Source organism: Sinocyclocheilus rhinocerous, unplaced genomic scaffold, assembly GCF_001515625.1.
Source record: "Sinocyclocheilus rhinocerous isolate Xijiao unplaced genomic scaffold, SAMN03320098_v1.1 scaffold1570, whole genome shotgun sequence".
NCBI lineage: Eukaryota > Metazoa > Chordata > Actinopteri > Cypriniformes > Cyprinidae > Sinocyclocheilus > Sinocyclocheilus rhinocerous.
Genome location: NW_015664984.1, coordinates 621,760 through 629,120, shown reverse-complemented (window position 1 = coordinate 629,120; position 7,361 = coordinate 621,760).

Genomic DNA, 7,361 nt, shown 5'->3' with positions numbered 1-7,361 from the left:
GGTTAAAATGGATGTTTTTTAAAACAATACCATTATCATCTCATGTGTAAACTACAAAAGTGCACATTTGTGAAAACAGTGAGTACATGCACATGCATATACACCAGTTCAGACTGCACAGATGAGTACTGTTTCTTTACAAAGTGACTTCGCCAACTACTTGCCTGGCATGCATAATACAGCATGTGTTGTAATTTTCATGGATACATGTGAATGGGGATCATTTTCACAAGGTTGTCATCTGTATGCAAATCTTTTCAAAAAAGCAGAAAAAACTTTTCAATTTATTAGTGCATCCTTGTCGGGTGCCAAAAACAAAACAAAAAACTGCTTTTAGCAGAACATTGGAGAGGCAATTATCAAAATCATCCTCAAAGTGCCTTTATACAACAGTGCATATACCGCAGCCACCAAGAATATATAGAAAATATCTATTTTCAGATAAATGTGTGGAAATAAGGGGTTCTTCTCTAAGATTAGCTTCCATTAGCTTCTATGTAATGACTCTAATTACCTTTAATGTGTATTTGTATATCTTGCTTCTCTTTGGCACTTTCGTACCGCCTAAATAAATGTTGGCGAGAAACCAGTACTTTCTGTATTAACCAGGCAGCATTCAGTGACAGTTAAAGCAAGATACGGCAAACACATCAATACTGGGTGACAATACATTACGTCCAAAAGAATCTGTAACAGGAATCCAGAATCTGTTGTTAGCAGAAATGTTCAGAATAACGGCCTTCTTTATGCTTGCAGTAGTAGCTCTGGAATTTCACAAGGTCCAAAATTATTACGTTTCCACACAGTTCTGATGAGAACGCTGCATTAAGAAAAGGTAAATCGCATTAGCAATGAGTGTATAAACATTGAGGGCGAAGATAAACCAGTTTGTGCAGTCTATAACGAATGTGAAAGGAATGTGTGTGGCTTCCAAAAAGAGGAATTTTGTAGGTGACGGAAGAAGCTGAAAAGCATTTTCATATTTGTACCTCACATTTTTTTGCATAATTATCCTGAAGAAAAGAAGAAAATAAACAACACAGTCATGAGAGATAGGACTACAGAAACGATAACACAAGAAAACGCTCGTACACTTGATTAAAAAGCACAAACAGTCCCTCGCATACCCTCTGTGACCATTCACTCGCATAGGCAGATCCGCTGTATAACAGATAATATAACAGAATGCAGATAATGGCTTCTTTTATTTTATCCCCAGAATCACTCTCGCACATATTAGTATTATTCTCAGGTGAGGTGCAGAAAAAGCGACGCCGGTGCATTTTGCCCTTTCGGAATGGAAAGATCACACTTATTTGAATTGCAGGGATTTGTTTATTTAAAAACACTTCTCACAAAAATGCTGGCTTTCTGTCAAGTTTGTAATTAAAATAATTTTAAAGCAGGTCACTTTTTACATGCTTCTGAAAATGGAGGCAAAAAAAGCAAATGTCTCAGTGTTTCCTGGGTGACATTTACAAAGCGAAATGGAAAGGGATTTTTAATCACACTGATCTCAGTCTTGTAGCAAACCAACCAAATGTGCCACATACATGCATACATTAAGAAGAGCGTAATAAAACTTCAATATGCTAAAAAAAAAAAATGGAGATGCATAAGTAATTAGATTAATGTACTTGTTAATACAGACAATATACAAGTGTTGAAGGACATCTATTCAATAATTACGATTATGCTCACGACCAAAAGCTTTAGTCGACCTTTTGAACATGTTCCACTGCTGCAGCTCACAGCACAATATAGAGAAAAGTTATATTTAGATTAAGTTTGTAGTCACTTACAGTAAACCGTCAATTCATTTGAAAACATTAATAACTTAATAACACCATTACATGTATCTTTTAGTAAATCTCAAAATAAACATCTATTTTTTCATGCTGCCAAATTCACTGGTAGGATTAAAACGGTTGATCTTTTTTTAATTATTTATTTGGACAAATTACAGAATTTTAATATCAGACATTTATTGGTTATTGACAATAACATAAAACTAATGAACAGTTTATCATTATCTGACAGAATATTAATATTTACTAGTTCTGGGTGGTTTGAAGCGTACAGTTCAGTACTCTAATAAATGTTCTATAATACTATTTAATTCTATTTAAAATGAATGCTGTTCAAAAGTGACAGTAAAGATATTTATAATATTTTAAAATTTTTATATTTTAAATACATGCTGTTTCTTTTTAACTTTATAGGCATAAATTGAAAAACCCTGGAGAAAAAAAATATATCATGGTTTCCACAAAAATATTGAGCAGCACAGCTATTTTCAGCATTGGAAATAATAAGAAATGATTCTTGAGCAGCAAATCAGCATATTAGAATTATTTCTGAAGGATCTTGTGACACTGAAGACTGGAATAACTGCAGCTGAAAATTCAGCTTTGCATCACAGGAATATATTAAATTGTATATTAACATAGACTTCTTATAATAGAAAAACTTTAAATTGTAATAATATTTCACAATAATACTGTTTTATTGTCAAATTATTTCACCCCTAAGAGACTTCTTTCAAAAACATAATAAATATCTATTACATATAAAAATATCTAAAATGTCTTACTGGCCCCAACCAATCACCAAGAGATTCTACTCTGTTCTCATCATGAGATAATGCAAATAAGCAGTCTGATGTAAATACTGTCCAGCGGCAAAGCTCAGAAAGTGATCATATTTTACTAAAAATAAATATGCATTAAAAATGCATTGCACCCAGAAATGTAAGGTGGTAAATTGCATGTAGTGGCGACAAGTAAATTAAAATGTCTGTGAATCTCTTAAAAATAAAAAGATACTTTGGGATTATCATGAATTATTAAGAATAAAATGCATTTAATTATCTTTAGCTGCTCATTTATTGCTGTTAAAGTTAGTTGTGTTTTAGGGTTGACAAAAATCAGTCCTGTTCCTAGTCTATAACAAAAGGCAGAATGTTTAAGATGCCACAAACACCTTGATAACAGCCTGCACGTAGGGAAATGTGAAAGGAAAAGGTGTAAGCAGTGAATTATTTTCACTCAGCAAATTACAAAGATCGCATTGTGCACACTGTGTATAATGGCTTTCTCCGTCCAAATCACATAAGCAGAAGACAATCTTCACCAAGGTCAAGTGTAGATCATTTTCCAAAGCGAGAAATCTCGTCTCAGATTATAAGCGTTCACCTCAGAGTGCGATATACACGTCGCAGAAATGACATCCTGAAACTCATTTGCCTTTTTACTTCAATCATTAACATTGTTTGGAGGTTATGCTGCCAGCAAAGATGAAGAAGATCTAAAAACCCTGTTTTTCAAAATTGCTGTGCGCCTCCCAGGTGTCAGTATAATAGCAAGGATAATTCCATAGGGAACCGAGTACTAGTCAGAGCACTGTTTTCACTGTGTGATTTACACAAGACAATGACTCAGAGACTCGGGTCTGTTAGATAAGACTGAGGTGATGTTCTTCACCACAACAGTAAAAACTTCCTACTCATATATTACAGTAAAACCGTGGAAAAGGGCCAAGAGAAACTGTCTAAGGCCAAGGAAGCTGTCCTGTCAGAAGGTGTGATAGCTAACAGGCACCACTGAACATCACATAATGAACAGTTTATCATTATCTGACAGAATATTAATATTTACTAGTTCTGGGTGGTTTGAAGCGTACAGTTCAGTACTCTAATAAATGTTCTATAATACTATTTAATTCTATTTAAAATGAATGCTGTTCAAAAGTGACAGTAAAGATATTTATAATATTTTAAAATTTTTATATTTTAAATACATGCTGTTTCTTTTTAACTTTATAGGCATAAATTGAAAAACCCTGGAGAAAAAAAATATATCATGGTTTCCACAAAAATATTGAGCAGCACAGCTATTTTCAGCATTGGAAATAATAAGAAATGATTCTTGAGCAGCAAATCAGCATATTAGAATTATTTCTGAAGGATCTTGTGACACTGAAGACTGGAATAACTGCAGCTGAAAATTCAGCTTTGCATCACAGGAATATATTAAATTGTATATTAACATAGACTTCTTATAATAGAAAAACTTTAAATTGTAATAATATTTCACAATAATACTGTTTTATTGTCAAATTATTTCACCCCTAAGAGACTTCTTTCAAAAACATAATAAATATCTATTACATATAAAAATATCTAAAATGTCTTACTGGCCCCAACCAATCACCAAGAGATTCTACTCTGTTCTCATCATGAGATAATGCAAATAAGCAGTCTGATGTAAATACTGTCCAGCGGCAAAGCTCAGAAAGTGATCATATTTTACTAAAAATAAATATGCATTAAAAATGCATTGCACCCAGAAATGTAAGGTGGTAAATTGCATGTAGTGGCGACAAGTAAATTAAAATGTCTGTGAATCTCTTAAAAATAAAAAGATACTTTGGGATTATCATGAATTATTAAGAATAAAATGCATTTAATTATCTTTAGCTGCTCATTTATTGCTGTTAAAGTTAGTTGTGTTTTAGGGTTGACAAAAATCAGTCCTGTTCCTAGTCTATAACAAAAGGCAGAATGTTTAAGATGCCACAAACACCTTGATAACAGCCTGCACGTAGGGAAATGTGAAAGGAAAAGGTGTAAGCAGTGAATTATTTTCACTCAGCAAATTACAAAGATCGCATTGTGCACACTGTGTATAATGGCTTTCTCCGTCCAAATCACATAAGCAGAAGACAATCTTCACCAAGGTCAAGTGTAGATCATTTTCCAAAGCGAGAAATCTCGTCTCAGATTATAAGCGTTCACCTCAGAGTGCGATATACACGTCGCAGAAATGACATCCTGAAACTCATTTGCCTTTTTACTTCAATCATTAACATTGTTTGGAGGTTATGCTGCCAGCAAAGATGAAGAAGATCTAAAAACCCTGTTTTTCAAAATTGCTGTGCGCCTCCCAGGTGTCAGTATAATAGCAAGGATAATTCCATAGGGAACCGAGTACTAGTCAGAGCACTGTTTTCACTGTGTGATTTACACAAGACAATGACTCAGAGACTCGGGTCTGTTAGATAAGACTGAGGTGATGTTCTTCACCACAACAGTAAAAACTTCCTACTCATATATTACAGTAAAACCGTGGAAAAGGGCCAAGAGAAACTGTCTAAGGCCAAGGAAGCTGTCCTGTCAGAAGGTGTGATAGCTAACAGGCACCACTGAACATCACAGAGGATTTTCACATATTCTCTGGCACATTCTGCAGGTGGTAAAGGGATAATTCAGGGAAAGCAGCGCAGATTTTTCAGTAACGGCACCATAAGTGTGTGTGTGTGTATGACAGTGTAACTGAGGCAAGCAAATGGAGAAAAAGACAGAAATTACTGTCTTTTTAGATGTTCGTGTGTGTGTGTGTGTGTGTGTGTGTGTGTGCGTGTGCGTGTGTGTGTGTGTGTGTGTGGCAGAGAGACAGCTCCACCCAGTGGCCGTCACAGTTCAGGAAACATTAAAGCAGCCAAGGGCCCTTCGGTCGCACTGCACATAAATCTGTTCATTGGTCATTTTGTAAGCGATGAAATCTGATCCATTTGTTCAGGCAGTGTAGAAAATATCGAATATATCTGCTATAGTAATGACTTAATTTTTACTCACCCTCATATCATTCCAACCACAACTGATGTGCTTTCTTCAATGACACACAAAAGAATAGGAATAAGAAAATGAATGAATAGGAACTGAAACTTCAGCAAGCTTCATCAAAAACACCATGATAGAAGCATTACAGTGTTCTCTACAAATCTTTACAACAATGTATAATGTAATACATATTATTTTATTACATAATATGACTGCATTATATTCCAGCCTTTTTGTGTTCTAAGGAAGTCTGTTCACACAAGAAAGGGTGAATAATGAACTTTCATTTTCATTGAAGCAGTCTTTATTGTCAACACAATCATTGAATGAATAGTTATTATGTAAATGATATTCATGTCTGTTCATGTCTATCGTTACATTTAGCTGTAATGGCACATTAGACAAGATAAGCGTCTGAAGCAGTTTTTTTTTTGTCAGAGTATGTCATAAACGATGATAACTTGAAAAAAAATATTTTTAAAAGTATTTTAATTAAATTTTATATGGTTGGGATTTTATGTTTGCTGTTGACTACAAACAGCTCAACAGATTTTAGTCAGACATTTTTTTAAACAAAGCATCACAGCTTTTATATAAGCAATCAAGGCACAGCCCTGTACCTACACAAACTGGCAAAGAGGCAACAGCAGGCTACTGTGTCCTGACCACCAGAGCAAAACAGACATGATCACAAAATATCCCTGCTGTTCACACACAAATACAAACAGGGATGCTCACAAATAGCATTCAGTGTTAACTGCTGTGAGGTGCCATTTTTGAATGGATAAGAATTATATGTATAAGCATGGGTGATACTGCATCCTTTATCTTTTTTATAAGTCTACATCCATATCAAAAGTTACTCTGGTGAAAAAATAAATTAATAAAAGATCATCACAACAAAAAATGAATAAAAAATTAAGCAGATTCAAGGAATGTGATACATGTCATACACCTTCTGTAAAACATTGTTTTCTAAATGACTTAGAAAACTATTTTTAAGCATCAACTGTATGTTCAATTATCCTACTGTGAAAAAATCTTAATATATAATTACAATTATTTTTATATAATACTAGTAATAGTTGAAAAAATGGCCTTGTTACTTCCAATTCTGAACTATTCTGGCATTCAGTGGTATTATTATTTATTTTAGTGTATTTGAATTTCATGATCAATATTTTAAATGTTTAAAATGGCAAACCTCACATTATATCATCATAAAATAAAATGTTCAAAATTTTTACAGAAAAATGTATTCATGAAAGAAAAAAAACCCTAAATAAATAAATAAATAACAGCAAAACAGCAATGTAAATGTATGCCTGGCGCTCAAGCTTATCTTAAAGGAACACTCCACTATTTTTGAAATAGGCTAATTTTCCAACTCCCCTAGAGTAAAACGGTTGAGTTTTACCGTTTTCGAATCCATTCAGCCGATCTCCGGGTCTGGCGGTAGCACTTTTAGCTGTAGCTTAGCATAGATCATTGAATCTGATTAGACTGTTAGCATCTCGCTTAAAAATGACCAAAGAGTTTAGATATTTTTCCTATTTAAAACTTGACTCTTCTGTAATTACATCGTGTACTAAGACCAACGGAAAATGAAAAGTTGCGATTTTCTAGCACAGGGAGCGTGCTGGGGACTATTTTCAGGCGCTGCGTAATATCATATTTCCTAGCCATAACGGCCTAGAAAATCGCAACTTTTCATTTTCCGTCAGTCTTAGTACACGATGTA